The sequence below is a fragment of the Pteropus vampyrus genome, unplaced genomic scaffold (genome assembly GCF_000151845.1).
Source record: "Pteropus vampyrus isolate Shadow unplaced genomic scaffold, Pvam_2.0 Scaffold124, whole genome shotgun sequence".
Lineage (NCBI taxonomy): Eukaryota > Metazoa > Chordata > Mammalia > Chiroptera > Pteropodidae > Pteropus > Pteropus vampyrus.
Window position 1 is genome coordinate 2,737,798 of NW_011888905.1, and position 25,402 is coordinate 2,763,199.

Here is a 25,402-nt window from a genome sequence, read left to right on the forward strand (position 1 = left end):
CCTCGTCCCCTCCCCCCGCTCCGCGCGCGCGCCCCGGTCTTTCACTCCGGCCTCGCGCGCCCGCAGCTCGGGTCCCTTCATTCCTTCTGCTTTTACTCTTTCTCCCCTCCCTCGCGCCCCGTTTCCCCCGCCATCCCCGCTTTCACTCACTGCCTCATGCCCGCCATGCTCCCCTCCTTCCCTCTCGAGCGCGCCCCCCCCTTTAACTCTCTCCACCCCCAGTGGTGCCCTCGGGGTGCGGGGGCCGCTCCCTGCTTTCCGTCTTGTGTGTGGCGGCGGTTGGGACAAATGGGGGATCCTGAGGATGAAGGAAGCACGGGATAATTATCTCGATTTAGGTAAAGGGATCAGGAGCGCAGAACCCGACCCCTTTATTTCGTCGTCCCCCGCTCCCGTGCCCTCCCGTAGGAGAAGGGGACTGTCTCAGTCTGTGTGGGTCCTTCTGTAGCGACTCCACCACCCTTCTCCCCGCTGGGCTTCTGGGACACACCGGATCTTTATCCCAGTTAAGAGCCCGAGGGTCGATGGAACTGGAACTCACCCTTCCCTAACCACACCGGGACTTAGAGTACTTTTTGCTCGCCTGCTCTCAGTGACGCTACGGAGGTAGCCACTCCTGTGAGTGCAGAGGTGTGGGTGCCGTTCCCCGGCCCGGGACAGCTTCCCACCTCCGAAAGGTATGGGAGCCCCTCCGGACTCTCCCCCAGCATCAACTTCCCTCCAGACACAAGATGTTAGCGCGTAGGGCTGGCGCTGAGGTGGAGGTGGAGGCGTGGATGGTGGGTGGGTGGCTAACTAGCAACCATTTTTTTCTACTGTCATCCTGAGAATCAGGTAGCCTCCCAAGAACCAGTTTTCTGATAAGTGATTCTTTGAAGGCCTTTTGTGTGCGTGCGTGTAAGAGAGCGGGGCGATACTTAAATTAATTTCGGCAAAGCAGAAGAGCAGCTTTCAGGCCAGACTGCAGCAGAGACTTGGACTTGCAGCAGCTGGAATAAAAGCAGATTTCATAGACCTGTGTTGGAGGAGAACTGATGCTTCTGAGTTTTGAAACATTTTTCTTTGTCAAAATTTATTTTCTGAATAGACCATGCATGTGATACAAAATGAAATCTTCCCTCTCACCTCTGTCCACTAGCAGTGCAGATGACTTCTGCTTGTTTTCCGGCAGCAGCTTGGTGGCTGTACGTTTTCTATATGTTGGAGATTAATCTATTCGAGAGTTTAGTGCTAACTCTGTTGCTCTTTCTGCGATACATTGACTCTTCCTAGAAGTCTGACAACCACTTGGATTCATAGTTTTGGTGCTGGAGCAGTCTCGATAGTGCATTGTCCTAGAGGAGCGTTTTCGTTGATACCTGGTAGGGAGAGAGGCTATCTGGAGCTGCTAAAGGTGGTACTGTGGAGGCGCTCAGTACATTTTGAGGGAAGGCCCACACCTGTTGGAAATGGTGCTGCTTTTTTTGTGACTGATATCCAGTCTCTGACTTTTGGGATGGGTTGGGTCAAAGATAGTCTTTCCTTGGGCTCTTGAGCAGACAGTTGTATGAATAATAAGGTAGTAGGGAGTATTGATCTGGCAGTGTCTTCTGTTTTTAGTCTAGTAGCAGTGATAAGAATGAAGTAGATAAGTAAACAGCAGGATTCAGAAGGCTGGACCTGTGGGCCGAGTGACCCAGTTTGAGAAGAGGTGAGGCTTAGGGAGTTTTGTCCTGCCTATTGTTGAGAATGCTTTTGAGGTGAGAGTGATTTGTAGCTGACGGCAGCATCCATCTTTATGACACTGTGGTTTGCTTCCCCTGTGTGTGATGTCTGTTAACTTCCTGTTTAGAGGCAGTCGGAATTGGGTTTGAATAGAGGCTACATTCAAATAGTTGTCCAGAAACAATGTTAACCAGGTTCCCAGATCAGCCTTTTTATATCTAAGTTCTGGCGGTAACTTTTACTGTTGTGTTTAGTATAAGAACACAGGGTGGTGGGGGAGGGAGATGTGAGAAATTTGTTCTGGACCTCCGTAGTCTTAAAGTACATTCAAAAAAGCCTGTGTGCTGCTCCCTCCCCTTTTTTGGGCAAATGTTCCTCCCCTCCCCCCACACCTTTTTTTAACCATTAGTCTATTTATTGTCCATGTCCATGAGTCTCTGTATGTTTGTCCTGTTTGTTTGTTGCTTTTTTTTTTTTTTTTTCCCTGGCTGGGCCTGGCCAGACTTCCAGGATGAGTTTTGGTTAGAGAACAGAAGTATGGAAGAAGAGTCGATGTGTCATAGTATCCTAATTATGTGCTGGGACCTCTGGAATCATCCTAGCTTTAAGCAATGTCTCGTATGTTATATGTAAACCATGCCTCTTTTTTCAATTTGCTGATTTTTTTCTTCCTTGCATCTCGCACCTACCAAACTGGAGGTGCATGTGTAGGGAAATGGCATCTGTGCTGTCCTGGTTTCTAGACTCTGGAGCATATTCCATGTTAGCCACCCCATTGGGAGTCATGCTGACAGGCAGCCCCTCTGCACACAGCTCAGAAGGCTCATGTTTGGCTCAGTGAGAAAAGCCAAACCAGCTTTGGTCGATTAAAACAGCTGCTATAGAAATTGTAAGATTTGAACCATAACTGGGACCAAGGGACTTTCTTTACCAGATCCTATGCAGTACTTAAAGCCGTGCATCATTACATCTCAAGGCACAATAGCCAGGCATTTTCCAAGGCAGTTTGGAGGGGGAGGGAAAAAAAAAGACACACACCCAGATTGACTATAAATCTAGCTCTGGTGTAAAGCTGTCCACTTGTTGCTCAGAAAAAAATCCAACCTATCAGACAATGCCACACAAAGTTGCAGTTCCCCTGCATTGGCTAAGCCTGGGAAAAGATAACAGAAGGAAGTTGAATTTCTGTTGAAAACGACTGGCTTTGGGGTGGAAAGTTTCTGTTAGCCGTATTATTTGGTTTATCCTTAGTAATTGCTGTGATGCTTTTTCTAATAGGTACTGGTTGGGGATTTTGGTGGCTCCAGGGTCCATGAAACAGCCTCCTATATTTGCGCAGTAATGATGTAATGATGAAAGCCTTTGAAGAGTAGGTCTGATTTGAAATGCTCCCTCCTCATGTTCCATCTTTTACTTTCTCTCTTATGGATATATGAAATATTCCTGTACAGCTTGAGTTCATCCAGTGGGAAAGGACTGACCCAGGGCCATTAAGGGCTTAAGCTGTCTGATACGCTTCACAGATGGTGTCTCCCTCAAAATCCTCTCATCTTTGCCATTGCCTTAAATTGCCATCAACTGGCAAGAAGCTATCAAGAGTTTTCAGTTACAGTACCAAAAGCAACAGATGAATGAAAATAAGAACACATATTTTGTTACTTTTGGAGTATGAAATGGTCAAGTCCCAGACCTCAAAGAGTTGTAGTGATTGCAGGAGCTTCTTTTAGAACATAGTTATTAATACTAACTGGTAAGCTACTAAGGGAAATGACACTACTTCCACATTCCTGAGCCATTATCTTGTTACTGTTCACATCTGGGTAATATACACTTTTAAAATGATTCGTGTTACTGTTACTTGAACCTGAAAGTCATGCTTTAAGCCTCTGATCAAAGCTTTCTTGATCTTGTCTCATTTGGGGGGAAGGTGGGATTTATAATCTCTTAAAATATAGGCTGGAATGTTAGTAGGATTTAGATTAGACACCAGGATTAATAAATTCCCATTATGGTTGTGAGGGATTAGAAATGTTAACTGGAGAGCTCGTGTATCTCTCACCTAGAAGGTTTTTATAAAATTAGCTTTTCGAGAGTATTTAAATTCAGACTTCCTGGGAGGGAGGTTGTGAGCTAATAAGTGGCAAATTGGAATCGTAGAACACAGGTGTAGAGAGTCCAGACTTCCTAGGTCAAATCCTAGCTGCTTTGCCACTTACTAGCTATATGACTTTGGGTAAGGCTTGTAATTTTTGAATTCTCATTTCTCAGAGTAAAAGCCAGACCTTACAGTGGCCTATAAGGTGTTACACGGTCCGCCTGCCCTTTCTCTCCTCTTCTCTCTTTGATCGCCTATCATCCTCCCTCTTGCTCACTCCATTCCAGCCACATTGACTTCTTCCTTAAATACATCAGCCACACTTTACCTTAGGACCTTTGCACTAGCTCTAGCCCCTAGTGGGAAACAGTAAGCTTTTCCCACAGAGGAATGACTAATTTTCTCACATCCTTCAAGTCTTTGCTTAAGTGTTATCTTTTCGATGAGACTTTATCCTACCTCTATTTAAAATTGTACTTTCAGGAACATTTTCTCAATCTGCTGAGGTTTTGCTTCTTGGCAATTATCATCAGTTTGACTTAAATAAACTCATAAAAATTCAAAAAAATGTCTACAGCCATGCCACCCTGAACCAGTCTGATCCCGTCTGATCTCGGAAGCTAAGCAGGGTCGGGCCTGGTTAGTACTTGGATGGGAGACCGCCTAGGAAAACCGGGCGCTGTAGGCGTAAAAAAGAAAAAAAAAAAAATTGTTAAGTCGACAAGGTCCTTGCAATCTGTGAGGTCAACCAAGGTTTGCCTCACCTAAAAAAAATAAAAATAAAAATAATAAAAAAATTCAAAAAAATAAAACTGTACCTTCAGCTCCTACTCCTCACTCCTAATCCTTCCCTATTTTCTTTTTCATTTAAAACTTTAGAACATACTTGTGTGTTACATCTAGTGGTTTTTGGTTCCCCTACTATTATATGATCTCTGTGAAGGCATGGGTTTATTCTGGTGTTTCGTTTAACGCCTAGTACAGTGCCTGACCTATAGTTATCATTCAAATATTTGTTGATCAGATAGGGATAATAACTGTTTTCCTAACTTCATGTTTGTTTATAACAAAAAATATGAAATATAATAGCATATTATGGGATCTTAAAATGTTTTGTGAACTTCGAAGCATTATACAAATGATGGCGGTAGAACGATTGCCTTCCCTTTGAAATGGTAAATAACATTTGATCGTTGGAAAAAACCTCCATATACACAAATATTATCACATTTCTCCCGAACTCCAGTCCCTTATTTCTAGTGGTCTGCTGTGTGCTAGGCATACCCACCTCTGTATTCCATTGGTACCTCAAACTCAACATGTACTCATCTGTTCCCCGGTGTGATCATTGAGCCTCCTAAGCCAGAAAAGGGAGCATTGTTGTCAGTTCTCTCTCTGATTCATTACTTTCTAAACATTTTCGAAACTATATCTTTTCCTGTATCTCCACTGCTGGTCTCCTAATTCAGGCCCACAACAACTCTTACTTGGAATGTTGCCATGTTCTCTTATAGTTCTCTCTGTTTCTAGTCCCGTTGGCTTTCAAACTCTCAGTCACATTGTCTTCAAAATAGTCTGACACAAAGACTCGATTATTCTCTTTCCCGTTCTCAAAAGTATTCAATAGTTTCCAGTCATTTGAAGGTAAAATTTAAACGTGACGTAGTATTCAGGGCCCTTTATAATCTTGGCCTTTGCCTTTCTCCTTTACAGTTTATACATGAGCAAATAACAGTTCTTTTAGTTCCCAGCTCAGCCTTCCAGTTCCGTTCCAAATGCCGCTTCCTCTGGGAAGTCTTCCCTGACTTGCTTAAAGAGACTCGAATATGCTTTCTTCTTTGATCTCACTCTGATTTATAAATATTGTCTCCCCCCAGTGGTCTGTAAACATCTTGAAAGAAGAGGATACCATGTCTTCTTACTGTTGTGTTTCCAATGCCTAGCATGGTGCCTGTCACCTAAAAGATACTTAAAAATGTGAATAATCCTGTGAGTTGAAAATTCGTACATTTAGAAGATGCCCCTTTCGTTATGTTCTGGGGACAGAAGGGCAAGGTTGGAGTTTTGGTTCTGTCATTTATCATGTCTGTGACCTTGGTCGAATCGCTTAAAGTCTAAGCGGTAGTTTTCTACACTTGGAGATGAGGATCGATAGCTGCTTTATTTATTTCACTAGGTTTCTGTGTCAGTCAGAGATTACGCGTGTCAAGGTGCTTTGTAAACTGCAAAGCACTGAGTAGTTGTTAATTGTTATGAGCTGACACAAGCTGAGCTCTCCTCACAACTCACTTTTCCTCCTTTGCTGTGAGGCCCTTTCGATCACTGAAGCCATAAATACTCTTCTGTTCACATCCACATCATCAGTAGGTGTAGTGCACTCCCCTGCATCATCTTAAATGTGGCAAATTTCAAGGCTTTCCCAGTTTCCCAGTAGTTGAAGAAAGGTTGCAAAATCCTGAGAAGCTACTCTTCCCAAGGAGTCTCTCAGTCATGAGTTCTGTATTTTTTTCTCAAATTAAAAGAAAATTGCATTTTTTCAACTTTCAGAACTTAAAAAGAATTAAACAAATATGAATCTAAACTCATTCGTTGAACACTTTCTTGTGTAAAGCTTTTCACTTTTCATCCTTACAGTAACTCTGAGGGAGTTCTCTCATAACCGTTTTACAGACGAGAAAACTCGGTTCCCAGGGAGGTTGTCATTTCGCTGGAATCTCCCATTAATAAAAGTGATAAAGCTGGTGTTATTCGGACAACTCTGCCTGACTCCAAAAGTTGTGATCTTACCATTCTCCTAACATTTCTTTTAGTTTTGTTTTGCCTTTTCAAACAACAAAATCCACTGTAGTTCTCAGTATCGATAGCTTTTTATATAGAAGTTTTGTAGTCAAATAGGGTTTTGAAAAATTCTGGGTTAAATTAAGGCAGAGTTCTTTACAGCATGACTTGCCAGAGCCTTGCATGTGTCTCAGGTACACATTATACATGGGCAGTGGCAAGAGAATGGCTGAAAGATGCAGAGCTGCCCAAAATTATTTGACAATGAAGGAGCATCTTAGAGTACTGGTGATCTCCGGAGCGCTCTGACAATACTGCATTTTTCTATTCTTCCCTGTACTTCCTCTGGGGTTTGAATTTTTTTAAAGGGTTGCAACTCTGGAATGAGGGAATTGACTTCTTTTGTGTGCAGGTTTTCCAGAGAACTAGCGTGGTATTTTTCAGAAACTTCACCGGCATGGAGGCTGTATTTCCCTCCCCCGCCCCCGACCCATGAACCTTTTAAGGCAAGTGACACAGCTCATCCAGCTTGGCCCTCACCTTCATTGAGTTCCCAGGAGGATAACTGTAACTGAGCTCCTGCCCCCCCCTTTTTCATCTAGCGTGCTAGAAGCAGGAGAGTAAGGTTTCAACTTGGTGAGTGAGCAGAAACCTTTGAGCCAGGAGCAAGAAACCCTTCCTTTCTGTAAAGATGGTAATATCACACTAAGATATCTGTAAAGTCCATCTTTCCTTCTCCTCTGAGGCATGCAGACAGACCTGGGGAACAGAGGAGAGAAGGAACAATACCTTTGATTTTTCCGCCTTTTAAAGGTGATATGTTAGTCTTGAAGTTAAAATAAAATTTTGAGAAATTCATTCTATGTGATTTAAAGGCATGAAGGCTACTTGAATGGTGTTCCCTCCTGAATTCCAAACTTATCTCGTAGTTTGAGCTACCAGTGAAAAATATTGAAAATGTTTCCCTAATAGGATAACATTTTTTGGAGGGAGGGGCAGTTTTCTAACTACTCTGTGACATTTTTATGGCCAGATTGATGTGTTGCTATTAAAGAGACTGAAGCAGTTGGTCATCTGTGTTGCTGCTGCCCTGGACAGGTTGGCTAGAAGACTCTGTATTGGGTTCTGTGGAAGTTTGTGAATAACATCGCACTCTTCCCACGTAGTAGAGTTTGGTCTGTAATAAACGTCCATGAATAAATTAATGTTACCTTGATGCCATTCTTTTCTCATTTTACAATTCAGATAGTAAAGAATGCTGAGTTTTTCAGCTGAGTTGCATTGTGAATTTGAAAGTTTTGCTGCTTTAGAATATTTTAAATCCAGATATTTTCTGCCAAGTGAATGGAAACTAGGCTATGAGTTCCTTGTTGCACTAAGATCCAGTCCTAAGTTTTCATTAGGCTGTGTTTTTCATTCTTCACCTTCTGCTTGGAGAGCTATTTCCCAGTTGAATTCTGTATAATGCATTAATATTGAACTGAATGAAAGCTTTCAAGGAATATGGGTGACTGCAAAAGGATCTTTTACAGCTGTGTTTTATAGTGGACAGAAACATCTTAAAAATAGCAAGTACGTCTTTAAAAAACCTTGAGGATTCAGAAGAATAAGACTTTTTTTAGCCTAAATAATGGTACACATTTTTTTCTGAGATCTAATGAATTACTGCACATAAATATGTACCACCTGTTATGAACTTTTTTCATTGTCGCTTGACTTTGTACTACCAAGGCCTTGATATTTGGTATGAAATTGTAGCTTCCCAGTTTTGTCAGATACAGAGTGGTAGATGTCACAAAGGGTATACCCAGGGTTAGAATCTGGGCAATCTTCATTTCCAAATCAAACCTCCTTTCTGGCTCAGTACCTGGTAGTAGTCACAGGAGGGAGTGAAATATAATAGTTACATAAAAAAATAAAACTTAAAAGTGTAGTTAGGTGTGACTTTCGTTCTGCCTTTTGGGTTCAGTTGGGTGAGGGTGTGGGAAGGACTGTGTATGGGGTACTTTTAGGGTGCAGTTATTAGGCAGTGAGATTTTTACTTACTTTATAGCTTTCCGAATTAACTGAAGAAACCTTTAGAAGTTGACATTTTAATTTCGTTACTGGGGCTGTTTAGCACATCTTCTATGTGCTACCTAGACTGCCACATTAGCTTTTGTTGGCCATTCTGAAAAGGTTCGGTCAGTGTGCGCACGTGTGTGTGCTGCGTGTCTGTCGCGTGCACGCTCACTCTCTCTCCCTGTCTGGCTCAGAACCGACTCTTCTCAGTATTGTGCATAAATTGAATTCTGGTGTCCGGATATGAGAAAACGGTCTTGTATTGGTACTTAATGGATATTTTTCACCTAATTACTTGAAAGCTCTTGAGTTAAAATAGAATAACTTTTCGTTACCGTGACGATTAAAAGTATAGCTGTGCAGTCGGAAGTCCTGGATTCAAATCTCCGCCCCACCACTTGTCGTAGACCTGTTACCTAGCTCCTTGGAACACAGTACTTTTCTTTATGTTGTTAGAATCAAGGTTACTCCAGATAGCTTTGCTTTTTTATATGAATTGTGTTGTTATGGTTGGAACATTTTACTTTTAAATTTAAAAAATCAGAGATAGTGAAAAGTTTCGCATCACCGTTTCTTACCTGCCTGCTTTTAAACCCCATTACCGTTATTCCTTCCTTTTATCATTTCAGAGTTTCTTTATATGTATACAAGCAAATATGGATTAATTTTTGTTTTTCTTATTTTTACACAAAAGAAGCATAGTTTTCCATATCTTGCTTTTGTCCACTTAATAATAGAAGAGACTTTTTTCCAAATCTGTACCTAGAAAATTTACTTACCCTTTAAATGAAAATTTAAAGGTCAAAATTTTTTTATGGATATCAGAACTTCATTGGGGAAAAATTCTTAGGTTTATGGCTATGTACTTTTCCTGTTGCCTGCAAGTCTTGCTCTTAAATGACTTTCATTTCCATTATCCTCTTAGTGTTGGATAATGTAATGTGAGTACTACTAGGTTATTAAACTTAATTTATGAATGCTGATTATTTAGTTCATGAAATCTGTAATTTCACCCATAGTCCGAAATCCCAAATTATGTCAGAAAATCCAAGGCTCTGATCAGTGATATGGGGCTATTTTTCCAATTCCTGTAGAGCCCAAGTGTTTTTCTTTATCCTGGACTTGCTCAGTCTAGAAAAATAACAGTTATTCTGATAAAGAGAAAACTTGGGTCTCTACTCTTGTCCCACCTGTCAGAGCTGTTTACTTTGTAACCACTTAAATCCATTGGTTTTGGGGAACTGAAATGACTTGACCATTCATAAATTCACAGAACATGTTGTACACTGACTATGTCAAAAACATACACGTAGATTTTTGTAAATTATATGAAAATAAATGACATAACTTCAGTCCTCAAGAAGATATATAGTCCAGAAGAGGAGAGAAGATGTGTATCAAAATAACTGTAATACTAGATACAATGTTTATAAATTAACCAGTATATTAGGAACAAATGCCTATTAAATAGTACTTTTAAACAGTACTTTTATTCAGCATGCTTTACACCTAGTGTCTGAGCGTTGAGACAGATTTACCAAATTCTGAAAATTTACTTGCAGACTCTGCCTCTATTCCATCCATTTGTGTCTATCCCAACTTCTCTTTAATTTTAGCCAGCCATTGTGATTGCTCATATCCATTTAATACCCTGGATATGTTTTTCATAACTAACACTTGGGCCTTTCTGTTTTCCAGGCACTGTTCTAAGCACTTCACATTAATTAACTTCTTTAATCCTTAGTAATACTCTAAAGATATATGCTGTTATTCCTGTTTTTCAAATGAAAAAAAAACCTGAAGCTTAGAGAGGTTAAGTGATTTGCCTAAGGTCACATATCTATCAAGTAAGTATTAGAGCTGAAAGTCTGACTCAAGCTCAGACACTTGAGTGTTATACTGTGTTCTTATCTGTGTATATGTATGTATACGTGTACATGAGCCGTGTTATATTTCACTGTATGAATATATTTTACTTAATCTATCCCCTCTCAGGAACATTTAGGATGTTTCCAGTTTGTGCGTGTGTATGTACTGTCATAACCAGGGTTCCAGTGAAACATCTTAATAACGTGTTGTTGACTTAAGAAACATCCAGACCTGTAGAAAATTTTTATGAGTTTATTTGAACCAGAACTGATGACAGTTGCTGAGAAGCAAGACTTGGAATGCTCCGGAGACCAGGAGCTATGCAGTTTCTTTTATGCATTTGAAAAGGATAGAGCGTAAGAAAGATAACATGAAGGTCTGAGAAAGCAAGGTGGGGATTGGAGTACACATAGTTAATAGGATTATATGCTCTCTTGAGGGTGGTTATTTCAAAGATGTGTTAACCCGAATACACATACAGAAAAAACAACGGATAGGGGTTGCTTAAGGCAAAGATAAACCTTTTACTAAAGAAGTTATCTGCCTAGGGCATGACTACTCATGACCTTCCCAGTTAGGAATTTATAATCAGATCACCCTGTGAGGTTACTTTCCATAGAACTTTTTTTGTCTGTAATCTTTTTACATTTTAGTGTATCTGTAGGCTGTTGGTAAAATTCCTAGAAATATAATTACTGGACTAAAGGGCATGCACATTTAAAATTTTGTTAGTATTATCCAAAAAATTGTAAAAATTTACATTCATACTAACAGGCTATGAGACTTTCTAAAACAGTTCAATTTAAATCTAAACTTGAGGAAAGCAGTGTGGCTGGATAGTGATGAGAACTGTCTTTTAAGTGTCTTTATGAATACTTACATGCTTTATTAGCATTCTTAAAAGCAGATATCTTTGGATTTTGATTATTAGCCAGTGACTCTTGCCAGTTATTGGAAAGAAGAGTAAGCCTTTTAAAAGAAAGAATTTTTTCTTTGAAATTGTCCCTCAGACCTCTCAATTGTGAATCTAAATGTAACAGTTTTGATAAATTAATCTTTTGTCATCACAATCTTTTAAAATCAGGACACCTTCAGGAGTAAGGAGCAGGTACAGTTCTCAGTTGACTGCTTACGTGGAAACCGTTCCTGAGTTCCTGCTGGGCTCCCAGCAGGCAGGGGCAGGAGCCAGCACTGCTGCATCCAGTCCCGGGGCCAGTCCCGGGGCCGTGCTGGCTTCAGGGGATGGGGGGATGGGGTGTCGAGCAGGGAGAGGTGCTCTCTAGGACTGAAGATTTCCTTTCCGACTAGTTTTCCTTCTCAGTGGCTTACTTGTCATCTTTCTCATCCCATTTCTCTGCTTTTAGGGCGGAGGTGATTTGTTTTATTAGTAGATTTTTGTTTTGTTCAGTGAATTTATAATTTACTCGTAGGCTTTCAGCTGCCTAGAGTAGGGTCAGAGTAGGGGGTGAGGTCACCTTTGGTGGTACCATGGCCCCACATACATTCATTCTTTGATCCCATATTCTGGTCTTACTGTCAGGAGTAAAGTGAAACAAACTTGGTTTTCATAAACATTCTTAAGGAGCGACAGGAAATTTGACTAATTCGAGGGCATGGGATATGTTCAAAGTTACGAGAGTACTGGAGACTGTTTCATTAATTTATTGTTGCGGGTGGTGGTGCCTTGCTTAATTCCTATTCAGGAAGTCTGTCATTTTACTCTAAGCAGCAAAGCCCGTCTTCTGGGCCTGTTAGTATCAATTCTCTCAAGTTTTGGATTACTAAGATATTTTCTTCAGTTGATTGATCAAAAGATTTAGATCCGCTGCTGATCTTTATCTTCCTTGCTGCTTGACACTGTTTTTTGAAAATGAAAAGAAACTGGAAGCTTCAGTTGTCTTCTCATCACTGCTGACCTGCTTGTCGTGTGAGCCTGAATGCAGGCAACTCCGAAGGAGGTCCTGATTTTCAGATGTTGAAACGATTCTGATATTTGGGGTGAAATTTATTCCTGGAGTTTTCCTCTATCTCTTAGCTGAACAAGAAATATCTTTAACTGAACCTAATGAAGGGGAAAGTATTTCTCTTCCTTTTACTTAAATCGATGGTTTTTTTTCTCCTTCACAGTCTTCACTTTTTTTTTTTTTTAGATAAAATTAGGTTAGGGCTACTTTTGAAACCTCACAAGGGAGAGAGATAATGCCAATAAAAAGAAAGTGCGAGTGGCCATCAGAGCAAGCTCCATGGAGGGAAGAAGAATGTCGCCTTATTCACTGTGGCGGCCTTTGTGTCAGGAACAATGCCTGATATAATATGCGATTAATTTGTTGAGTAAACAGGAAATAGAAAACTTAATTGTGGTGTACTCATACTTGGCATTTCTCTGCACCCCGTACATGAATGTATCAACTTGGATAAAAATCAGAGGTACTGTTAAAGAAAAAGTGAGTTGCAAAGGGATACGCATGTATGATATGATACTGTAAAACTTTTTAAACTTGAAAAATGCAACATTTTTTATATAGATATACCTGCGTATGTACAGTAAGATTTTACTAAAAAAACATGGCAGTGATAAACACCAAGTTAAGTATAGTGGTTACTTTTGAGGGAAACAGGATTGGAATAGTTATTGAGAGATCTTAAGTTAAATTTGTGGTGTTTTATTTCTTAAGCTAGATAGTAAGTGGTGGTTGTATTATTCGGTATACTTTTTCGTAAATTTGAAATGTTTAAGAAAAATGAATGAGAAAGTTTACTTGGATCAGGGAGGGCAGTAAACTAAGGGCTGGTAGGCCAAATTTTGCTTGCCGCCTGTTTTTGTCCAGCTCATGAGCTAAGAATTAAGAATGGCTTTTACAGTTTTAAATGGTCGAGAAAGCAGAAGAAAGATATTTTATGATATGCAAAAATTTTATTCATATTTTGGTGTCTGTAAGTAAAGTTTCATTGGAAATAATCACACTTACTCTTTACATATTGTCTATGGCTGTTTTCACAGTGCTGCGGTGTGCGAGTTACTAGTCACAATAAAGGTAAGGCGCCGGCACTTAAAATACTTACTGTCGGGTCCCTTACAGAAAGAGGCCAGTCTGTGGAATAGATCGATTTTGGTCCTAAATTAGTGATGTATAACTGGACAGATGAGCTGTTATTTGGTGACTACTTGTAGTAAGTTAGAGGTAGTCATCCCTGGGTAGTGGTGGTGGTGGTTCGGTTTTGTTTTGAAAGAACATTTTAATCAGAGGAAAATCGGTCAGCCAGATATTGACTATCATGGAAGTTTCAAAATGGTTGCCCCTTAATAGTCTCATCTTGTTGAATAAATCTAAAACTTTAGCTTGCTTGTTATTAAAGTTACCGATTCTGATTTAACCCTTGGTATTTGATAGTTTTAATTACCTACCGGAGCTGTATGATTTGGGATTGTATTTTACTAGCTTTGATTTCTTATTTCCAACAGTTTTCAGCAAATCAGCATTTTCGAGGCATGCAATATCCGAATGAGCAAATGTATGAAATCACTTCAGTAAGGGTGCCTTTCCCAGCAATCCTTCTTTTAGTTTTAGGATGCATTGAACTTTGGCCAAGTTTAGCTTTGGAGACTTAACATATAGAGCAGGAATGGTGATTTGAGTCCATTACAATGTGGCTGGCATTTTTTAGAGACACAGTGCTGGGTCCCTATAGAAGAAATTTTTCTTAAGCAGATATTTCCGCTTCAGAGCAACATGATGTAATTTTGATCATTTGTAGAAAAATATTGACTTTCTTAGTCATCAGTATTTCCTCGAGAAGCACTGATTCTTCCCTTGCACTCCGGCGGATAGTCCGAGACGCAGCCCCAGAAGTCAAGCAGTTCCGTTTGAGGTAGCTGTCATTTGTTCACATTTTCCCCCGGTTGCATCAGGTTATTCTCATCATATTAGAAAAAATGGAAAAAGCAAAATTAGATGATTTGCGTGCTCTTTACTTTTCTTTCTTATAGGGTGTTTTAAGAGATACTGTTTCATTTTTCAAAGCCATAGCCACAGTATTAATTATCTGGAAGTATTTGCTTAACTAATTTCTCTTTTTAAGAGACCCTTCAAAAAGGTATCCCAATAAAGTTGCCTTGGATGTAAAAAAGCAATGAAACAAATATCTAGTCTGATGACATTTTTTTCCGTCTAAAAATTTTACGGATATATAAGTAGAATATAGGAAGATCTTCTAAACTCCTCTACAGTCAATATTTCAGTCAATATTGTTATTGCTTTCTTGGCCTGAACAGTTTTCTGTCCACTCTCGAAGGCCCACAAACCATTGTTTTTATGGTTCCTCCTGCTCCACCCCACCAAGATTATTCCCTTTATCTGCCCTACTTCTTGTAGCAGAGAATCCAGTTTTTGTTTGAGTGGTGTTTTTGCTTGAAGATAGGCAACTTTCTTGCTGTTAGGAGCCAGTATGTTTCATGCTTGTCCGCTCATAGCTTTCTTTAGTGCTAGAGATTTTCTTGTTCGAGGGATTTTCAGAGAGCCTTTTTTTAACTTCCAAAGCCAAAGGTATGAAAGCCTCAGCGAATAGATTACAGGACCCTGACATCAAATGTAATTATCAGTCTTAGAAAGCTTTGTAGGTAAGAAGGAATGAATAACTGGACCTGTGTGGCTAAAGGAAGGACCCGAGTACAGTCAAGTATCTTGAATTCAAGGGTAAATCGTCGCATTATCAGGAAATATTTAGGGACTTGTCTTCCGTCTCCTCAGATGTCTCGATCCCATGCCTCTTGCACCTGATTTCCAGCAGCATCGAGGCAAGGAATGACAATCTCTTGCTTATCAGTTTTTGTTTTGATTTTTCTTGATAAACTTTTTTTAACTGAGGTATAATATACATACAGAAAAAGTTTTGTAAGGTGACCCTAGGTAGTGATGTAGAAGATTACCTCCACCCAGAGGCCTGTTCGTATTCCCTCCTAGTCATTATCTTTCCCCACCCCGAGGGTAGCCACTGTGCGGGCTTCCTCTGGTAGTATTCGTGCTCAGCTGCAGGGTTGAAATTGTTGGTAATAATAGCCACAGACCACCTTATGGGTAAAATCGTTATGCTGTTTACTCTATAATAGTTCTCAGCTGGGATGATTTTGCACCCCCCTCCCTCCACCCCCCTGGAAGATATTTGGCTGTGTATGTGGACAGTTTTGGTTCTCAGAACTGGGGGAGTGGGATGTTACTGGCATCTCATGTGTAGTGGCCAGAGGTGCTGTTAAGTGCACAGGACAGTGCACAGGACAGTGCACAGGACAGCTTCCAGTGACAAAGAATTATCTGGCCCAGAGTGTCAGTTGATAGGACTGAGGTTGAGAAACCTTATTCTAATAGCTAGGGCCTATTGAAGTGATTATGGCAATAAGTGATACAGCAAATCATTGAAAACCTATTCTGCTTTTGCAACTTACATGAGAGATCATCAAAAATCTCTCTTTGCAGGGAACTCTTATGAATAAACTTTTTAAGGTGAATAGTTACTGCCTGGTAAATGATAAACCTTTGTCCAGTGTACCAGATCCTACCAGTACCAGATCTTTGTCCTTGAATTGAAGAAAAATGACAACTTTTGTCATATAGGCGAACCTCAACTAATGGATTGGGAGAAGCTCCCCCTAGGCGAAATCTAGACCAGGCAAGTTTTCCCCTTTGGACTGTGGGTACAATTTCAGAACATTTTATCCATTTTCGCATGAATATGTTCTCTCATTTCAGTAAAGAAAGTTCTCTGTAAGTTACTGGATGAAGTGTACATCTAATCCTGGTCCCATTTTGATGCCCAGATTCTTATTTTTATATATTGCTATAGAGGAGTGATGAATGTTCAAAACACCATCTTGGACTATTTCATCCATCAATTCTGATTTTAAACTTCTTCACCATTTACAAGTTAATTGAGCAGATATAGATCAGTGTAACTCTGTATAGTAACTCTGTATAGATGAATAATGCTGCTTTGGCCCTGAAAAACCCTTTGAACTTACAGTATATTTAGTATTTGGTCAGCTAAATCTTTTTTCCTAGATCACTGGTCTTTAACCTAAAGGTTAAAGGTATCTTCGCTAGTGTTCTGTATACTACTGTAATAAATAGTCTTGTTACCAGTCTTTCCTGTTGAGTTTTCTGGTCGCTTATGCCCCTTCTGGCTCGGCCTGGGAACCTTGTCCCTTGTGCATATATGTCTTTTAAAATTATGTTAGGTTCAACTAGCATTTTTATTTTTAAAGTTTTCTAAATGTTTGGATAGGTAATGTAAACACATGGTGCAGTATTCCCGATTTCTTATGCTTATGGTCTCTATAACAATCTTATTTCCTGTAAACCCAGAAGTAGTGAACACATTAAGTAATACAGGAAAACAGTGTATACTCCCTAATTTAATGTTGTGTCAGGACAGAGAGTCTTGTTCCTTCCTGTACCTGTGTAAGACCCAATCCATATTCTCCTTTATAAGGCAGTGTATTTAGTTTTATTTTGCTTTAACCAAAAATTCAGTAAATACATCCTCCCAATTAGTGGTAGATGCTTTAGTATCAGTCATTCAGTCACTAATTTATAACTCAAGTAATTGAAGATAGATTTCTTTCCCATTAAAATAGAAATTATTCTATTTTAGCTAATGAGTACAGAGTACACCTGTTTCTAGAGACTAAATCGGTGCATTATTTTGGAAGTAATTCCCAATTCGTATATCATGCACTGGGAAAGCAAAATGGTTTTCTTTGTAGTACTGTTTGATTGCCATTTCTAAATGTGTAGAGAGGAACTCTCATCTCCTAAGAATTAATTTCCCCTTTTAACTGGTTGAGCTTTTATTCACCTAATGAAAAAATTGAAGCTTCTCGATCCTATGAATGGGGTTCTGCTGTTCTATGACCTGACTTCTTGTTGTAATAGTAGCAGTTTTGAGACAGGAGCTGAATTCTCCAAATAGACTAGACCCACGGAAAACAGAAATGTAGGGACTTTGTAGGAGAGGACTAACAGCTAGATAAGTTTTAGCTTGTTTTGGGAGGAACACCAACAAATAGATTGTGAATTGTATATAAAGTAATCTAAATATAGGTTAAAAGTTTTAGGTTGGCTTTTTAATAAAAAAATAGATTTTATTTTCCAACAGTGGTTCTTATTTTAATCTACTCGTTTTCTGAGCCCAAGGATATATGTTAAAATTAGCACAAGTAATTTAGTAAGTTTCTTACAAAGTTTATGAAGAGCAAAGATGGGTGACTATATATGTTTTGCAAATTTATTTCTGATATTACTGAATTTTTGTAAGTGTTTGAGTCAATAAAGTTCATATTTCTTTTGTAGGAGTATCTTCAAGTTTTTAATTATAATTAAATTGAATGCTGTTTTCTGAGCCTAGATTTGATAATCGCCTCATTCCTCTTAGTGGTTATCCTTTTTAATTTGACCTTCCCAGACATCTCATTTATCAGATCTCTTTTGTACATATCTAGATTGTATGTACGTATTAGCCTTTCAAAAGAAGTCCTAGATGAAATCTTCTGTGGGTAAAAATCATACAGGCCTGTCAAAGAGTTTGACTTCAGTTGTATTTGGCTAATATTTTCTTTAATGTAATGGTTTAGAGTTGAGATTGGCAAGGCAGGCATAGTGAACTTGGCTCACTGTGTGAGTTTTGGCCAAGAAACGCTCAAGTCGTCATGGTGTAGTGGAAGAGTAGGAGCTTTTCAGCCAGCATCTATTGTCAGCTGAATGAGGGACTTCATTCAGATTTCTTCATTTCACCAAGTTAATTTTTATATGTATAAAATGGGAAAAGGACCCTACCTTCCTGGTTTGGATTGAATAAATATTTAGTGCATTAAATGCTCAGTGAATGTTAGATATTTCCTTTTCCTTAAAGAATTTTATATTCAGAGCATCACAACTTGAATAATTTACCAAAAAGTTTTTTTTTTTAAATTTGCAGTTTTCAGTTTGCACAATTAAGCACCTTTGGTTTTGGATGATTATAGTTTAGCTGAAAAGAGCAGGGTTGCTGGCTGCCATGTAGTTCTTCATTTTCCAGGATCCTGAAGAAAAATACCTGTTGATTTGAGAGCATCTCTGGTACCTCTGGACATCGAATCAGTATATGAAGGCAGATATTGTAGTGAACACAGTGTACTGCCTCAGCCTGTGTAAAGTTGGAGAATTAACTCGTGGATGATGGTAATCACCACCGACAGCATAATTTTATCTAAGCCTTTTATATTATCTTAAAGACAGATAAAAATTGACCGGTGTTTAAATGCAGTCAGATGTATTCAGTGGACTCAGATGGGCATGATCTCTAATGATTTGTAAAGAGTCTTTCCTACCCTGATTAAACATAGAAATAGTGAGCTTCGGTTTGAAATTCATAGTTGGTCTCTGGTGGAAATGTCTTCAGTAAGAGGGAAATGGCTTATTTTCTTTGCCCCATTTATCACAGACATGATGTTTTATCTCCTAAAAACGATGGCAGTACCCAAATCTGAAGACCTCTGCTGGGCTTCTACTAAATACGACTTAACCGTGACCGAGATGGCACAACCTCAACCACTTGAAGCTTGGATGTAGGGTTTTCCTTTGTAGTTTATTAGTTATTGAATGTCTTATGCCAGTGGTCGATACTCTTTCAGATTTTCCTCAGCATTTGTTTTCTGAAAATTGAAGTTAATATTAGATTGTTCAGGAAAACTTCTATTTCCAAATTAGTATCTTTAGGTATATTGTAGATTATTTTTCTCGGTATTTGCTAGATTCCAGAAACTTTAATTGGAAGAAAGCAAGTATTTTGTGAGAGATTGTAATGGAGTGAGTACAATTATGATTTGAGTTCCAGAGGCTCAAATGAGGTAAGCATTTGGAGTGGTGTATCGATAGGGGATATCAGGTGAAAACTAAGGAAATCTCCCTTGCACACCCGCTCCCTATTCCTTGTTTATGAAGAACTTCCTCAGACAAAGATCCTGGAGTGAGGGTCCCCGGCCAGCGACCTCCACAGCAGTTAGCACCGCCGTACCTCTTCGCGGGGATTTCTTCCTCCCCAGTTTCTGAACCTTCGTCAGTACTTTTGGTAAATGAAAACTCCTTTCGAAGTGATTGGAGACAGTTGCTCTGAAACAGAAGAAGGAAAGTTAATCAAGATACCAGGCTCAGATATGTCTAGAATCTTGAGCTGTCTGTAGAATGAAGCATGGTGCGCGTAGTGAATAGTAGGAGGTGGGCAAGGAGTTTGCTGGAATACGAAAAGGGAGGAGGTTCTAGCTGGGACACGGACAAGTGGGGCGATAACTGTAACCATACTGTGCCTGGGTTTAAGCCATTTAAAAAATTCTATTATGTTTTTAGTTGTAAATATATACATGCCGAGGGCCTATGCCATTTTTATAGTGTGTTTGTATACTGTCATGACCACTTTGCTACGAAACCTTGCTACGATTTGTTTCAGAGTGTGGATTCAGCTGCCCCGAGTGTGTGTGAATTGATGGGGCTAAATCAGGTATCTATTTACCTGTGGGACAGTTTCAGGGAAATATCTTTAATGAACACGTCTACTGTCACATTGGTGTCTGTTCCCTAGCACTAGCAATTAAGGGGTAAAGAAAAGGAGCGTGGTTGGCAATATGTCTTTGTGGGGTTTTTTGTAATTTGGAGTATGTTTTGGTATTGATGCTGTGATTTCCTGTCTTGGATGTTGGCTTTGGAAACTAAACAGTTAAAGCATCATGATTTGAGAGGAAACTAGCTCTCATGAATGAAGGCAAAGTTTGGCACTAGGCCAGAATAATGGGGGGGGGTAGTTAGGGTGGGGAGACTGACTGACTTTTGTACCACGAATGACTTTAAAAAATTAAGAGATAATTCTCTGTCCTGAGGTTATAAACCGGCTACAACTGGTTTTTCTCCCCCCTCCCCTGCCCCCGCTAGGCATCATGGGTAAAAGTAAGCATCCCCCTGTTTCTTTTGTTTAATATAACAGTACGCCATGTGATTGGCAGGGCAGTGCCCGCTTGGAGAGTGGGTTTGTGCAGGTCTCTCAAGGGGGCTGGCACGTATGGGGCCGCTCTTGTGCCGTAGAAAGAGCTTCTCTAACGATAGAAAAGAAAGAACCTTTCCCTTCCTCCCCTGCACAAATCCTTCAAACCAGAACCTAAACCCATCTCTTATTCTTTCTTTTCCTCCTTTTTCTGTTTCCCCCCTTTTCTTGTCTCCAGCTTTCCTGGCAGCTAGAGGAGGGAGCAGAAAAATGTATACCTGTAAGTACTTTTAACTGTCTTGCTTCCCACCCCCCCCCTTCTCTTTTTCTAAAAGCAGAAACTCAGAATGGCTCTGAGTTCTTCACAGCCTTTTCCTGACTATGTGTAGAAGGTGATATGCTGAGATTTCTGATGGGATCGAAGTAATAAATACTGTCGTGTTTTAAAATTTGTTTCGGAGTAATTGTTTCTCATACAAAGCTCCTTTCTGTTTGGATCCTCAACCCTTCTGCTTCATCCCTTCCCTGTAATGGTCTCTGGCTTCCAGTTTTCTTTGAGTTGAAGCTGTACGAGGAATGTCACGCTAAGGTTTTCTTTTTCTTTTTTCCTTTCTTTTTAAAAATTTCTTTTGTCTGTAGCAGTGATGGTTCTAGTTCCCCCTTACGCTCACTAACCGCCCCCCCTTCCCATGTCAGCTCCAGCCCTGCTCTGTGAATGGAGTCAACCAGCTGACTGAGTGCTGGCATCATGCCAGGGGCTGCAAAGCAATGAGACTGTGCGCGCGCTCGCGTGTGTAAGTGTGTACAGAACACAAAGGGAAAGGCCTGCAGTCTAGGAAATCACAGGCTATTATATAAGGAAGTCTGCGTCATCTCTGCTTACTTGGGCTGATGGACAAGGGAAAGGCTTAGGGCAAGAAAAATACCCTTTTGACACACACACACACACGCACGCACGCACACACACTTTTTTTCTTTGCTGTCTTTAAAAAAAAAACAAAACCTATTTGTGTTGTGGCAGCATGACAGGGGGCTTCTCTGTCCCGGGGCGGTGACTGTGCTCCTGGTGGAAGCAGTCACCCTCGTGAGAGGCGAAGCAGCTTGTTCGGGTTCTCTTCTTCCCGCCCCCATTCAGAGATGTGTGTTTGAGGAAGAGGGGCGACTAGAAGAGAAATGCCTCCTGGATTTAACAGCTATAATTTAAGATACTTTTTTTTCTTTTTGCCCCCAAACTGTTTCTAATTTTTCAGGGTTACCAAGCGTACAGAGGTAGGTGGGCAAGGGGGTAATCTTAAGGAGAAGCAAAAGCCAGATAAGAGAGCAGAAAATATCTATTAGCTGCTCTTTTGAGTTCCCCCTTTTTCTCTCTTTGTGTTCTAGTTAGCGTGTTAAAGAAATGCCGTGTTCTCTCTCTGCCGTCTGCTGCAGAGTTAGACTTGTACAAAAAGGGGAGTCAAGCAGCACATGGGAGGGAGGAAAAATTAGAGACCTCAGCTTCCAGGCGTTGGAGGCGCTCTAACTTTGGAACTCAGTTGGAACGATTGTTATTCATCGGACCTTGGGAGCTCATCGTTAATTTAGAAATTATATTTCAGTTTACCACAGATTTACCAGGGTGCCTTTTTTCTTAATTTCTCTTTATGGATTTCCTAGGTGTGGTACATACAAGAAGCAACCTTGTGTTAGGCAGACATGTGAAATAACGTATATTAATGAATAAAAGAGTCATACTGTTGCAATTGTTTTATGAGTGTTTATTTTTGCTTCGTCTGGCCATTCAGAATAATGGTGCTGATATACAAGAATTGGGTATGGAGAGTTTGGAGGGAGAGGGAACTTTCGAACTAGTTTATCTTATAATAAGATTTGTCAGGTTGTAGTCTAGAGGTAGCGTCTTAATTCAGTCTTTTTGTATCTTTCTGTTCTAGTCTCTGAATTTGTGTTTTGGCCACGTTTTCACAAGCAACAGTCTTTGAATATATGTATGTTTTTCCCTTTGGTATGTGAGTTTTGGTGGAAATGTTGGAGGTATGCATGAGGTTATGCTCTAAGGGTTGCTGGGTGAGTTTTGCCAGAGTGAATGGCATGCTCACTCCCTGTTGTCCCTGGTTATCTACCCACCCCTAGTAGCTGGAGCCCACTCTTCCAAGTTTCCTTTACAAATGAGTTAAGGGAGATCATTTCCCAGTCAGTTGAATACTAGAAGACAAAACAGCAACAGTGCGGCCTCGTTCAAACCCAGAGGCTAGATGAAAACACATTCAGAGCTGTGAGATTCCCTAGTTCTTAGAAGTAACAGTTACCCTTTCGAGTCGCCATTATCTTATTCTTATTCTATTATTTGGTAATGCCGTGGGAACCAGCCTTTTTACACGTGTGTATGTGTGGTATTATGTTTTACCTCTTACATTGGTTTACATTAAATATAAAGGGAAGGGAAGATGTAAGGCTTGTTTCACTCTGCCTTCCTAAGATTCGGTCTATATGATGCTTACTTATTGGACCGACAGGCTTCAAAGATGTATCACAGCCTTTTACTTTTAACTTTCCTCTTGGTGCCTGGAAGCAAACTGATAGGAATAATCTTATGATGTGGTAGTTATAATCAATGAGACATAAGTTAGCACATTCTATTAGTGAACAGATTTTTTTTTCTTTTTTCTTTGTTTTTGCTTAATTCTCATAGGCCCTTCTTAATGTTTAGGAGAGTGAAGATTAGTTTTGAAAGATGTGTGAAATCTGCCCTTGACTCCCTCTGTCCCCTTCATTCTAATATCACCTGTTTTAAATGTTGTATGGCAGATTTCTTTTGGTAGATGTTGGAACTTTTGTACTGACTTACATTATTATAGTATTTAATAGTATATGATTATTTTTGTGCTGACTTAGAAGGTGACAGTCGGAAAGGGCTGCTTACCTCTAATTCATTAGCTTTTTAGGCAGCACATCTTAACTCGTCACAATTAAGCGTAGGGGCCTTTATGATCCTTGGCGCATTTTACTAAACAGTATGTCACCTAAAGGAAGATCACCTAGGCTCTTCCATTCAATGACGTGAGCCAAGGTTTGTGTAGTAAATTCAGTGGTATTGAAAAGACATGGTAAGAGCAAGTAAGTAACAATGGTCTGTCCGTTTTTATTTAGAATTACTATCTTAACCAGTTTGGGTTAAAAAACCAAAATGACAGTAGATGGATATCATAGTACAGTGATTCAGACCATGGACCTTGCAGTAAGAAAGACCTATGTTTAAATCAGACTAAGACCTTGGAAAATTACTTAGCTTATTTATTGTTTTCTGTTTTATAAAAAGAGAATTATATACATTATTAAAACCTTTTTTCAAAGGGCTTAAATGAGGTAATGCATTGTAAATCACTTTTTAGCTCAGTTTGTAGCAAATAAGAGCTTAATGAGTATCAGCTGCTGTTAGTAATATTCCTTACTGTTGGGTTTGTTTACTACCATTTATTAGTGTCTTTCAGCCAGTCTGTGGCTGCCTCCTCCTTTTACTTTGGGCAGATCTTTAGAGTTAGACTGGACCTATATGTTGGAAGAGTCTCGATCAGGAATCAGCAAACTGTAGCCACTGCCTGTTTTTTTAAAACACCTACAGCACCTGGTTTTCCTAGGTGGTCTCCCATCCAAGTACTAACCAGGCCCGACTCTGCTTAGCTTTGGAGATCAGACGAGATCGGGCACGTTCAGGGTGGCATAGCTGTAGACTACCACTGCCCGTTTTTGTAAATAAAGTTTTATTGGAACATAGCCACACTCATTTGCTTACATCAGCAGAGTTGAGTAGTAGGCCCACAATGTCTAAAATATTTACTGTCTGGCCCTTTACAGAAAAGGCTTCCAGACCCCTGATCTAGATCAAGAGTCTTTTTTTAATCTGGAAGAGTGAGCCAGGAAGCACGTTCTAGAAATCAATAAGGAAGTAATTAAAATAGACAAGGTTTAAATGGACCAGAAGGAATTAATCATTTCAGACTGTAGGACTGGTATTTTGTGGTCTGGGCAATAGTAGGAAGAGAGAGTCCATTGATATAGCTGATATCAGTTAGGTAAAGAAAAAAGTATGTGCCTTTGGAATTGGTTAGGCAGTAATAGTATTTATGTAGTCTTTTAGGGGCATTTCATAGTAGTGAATATTAAAGGGAAATACAGAGAAGAAAGGTTTATTTTATTTTGCATTAAATCTGGAAAATAATAATAACTGGCAGATTACCTGTAGCAGGGGTTCCTAACCCCCGGGCCATCGACCGGTATCGTTCTGTTGTGGACTGTTAGGAACTGGGCCACACAGCAGCAGGTGAGCGGCAGGTGAGCGAGCGAAGCTTCATCTGTATCTTCATTTTGCAGCTGCTCCCCAGCGTTAGCATCACCGCCTCAGCTCCGCCTCAGATCATCAAGCTTTAGATTCTCATGGGAGCATTGGTCCCTGGTGCTGAAAAGGTTGGAGACCACTGTTATAGTATATTAATTAGAGTGGGGTAGCAGTTTTCAAAGTGTGGTCTGTGGACTCCTGGGGATCCCCTAGACCCTTTCAGGGAGTCTTGAGCTCAAAACTGTTGATAATAATGCAAAAGCATTATTTGTCTTTTTTACTGCGTTGACATTTTCATTGATGATCCAAAAGCAATAATGAGTAACACTGCCTGTGCCTTAGCACTAATCAAAGCAGTAGCATCAGGCTGTATAGAGTCATTGTATTCCCCACTGCCATGCAGTTTAAACTTGCAGTTAAAAAAAAATCCAGTTCCACGAAGAATGTTCTTGATAAAGGAGTAAAAATGAATTTTATTTAATCTTGACATTTCAGAAGATGGCTTTTGAATATTTCGTGTGATAAAACGGGAAGTAGTCATTACACGCTTTAGTGCTACATAC

General features: G+C 39.9%; 1 protein-coding gene and 2 pseudogenes across 2 annotated transcripts in view; 2 read left to right on the forward strand and 1 right to left on the reverse strand.

Annotated features, from left to right (window-relative positions):
- Window positions 1-25,402, forward strand: part of GATAD2B (GATA zinc finger domain containing 2B) — a 65,988-nt gene that overhangs the window by 620 nt on the left and 39,966 nt on the right. Inside the window, exon 1 of one of the 2 annotated variants that reach the window (XM_023534367.1) lies at window positions 314-338. The exons of the other annotated variant lie outside the window; for it this stretch is intronic. The gene's annotated coding sequence lies outside the window, so the exon portion shown is untranslated. Of the gene's footprint in view, window positions 1-313; window positions 339-25,402 lie in introns of those variants that run through there. 2 annotated transcript variants of the gene reach the window in all.
- Window positions 4,369-4,487, forward strand: LOC111743881 (annotated as a pseudogene).
- Window positions 24,117-24,235, reverse strand: LOC111743883 (annotated as a pseudogene).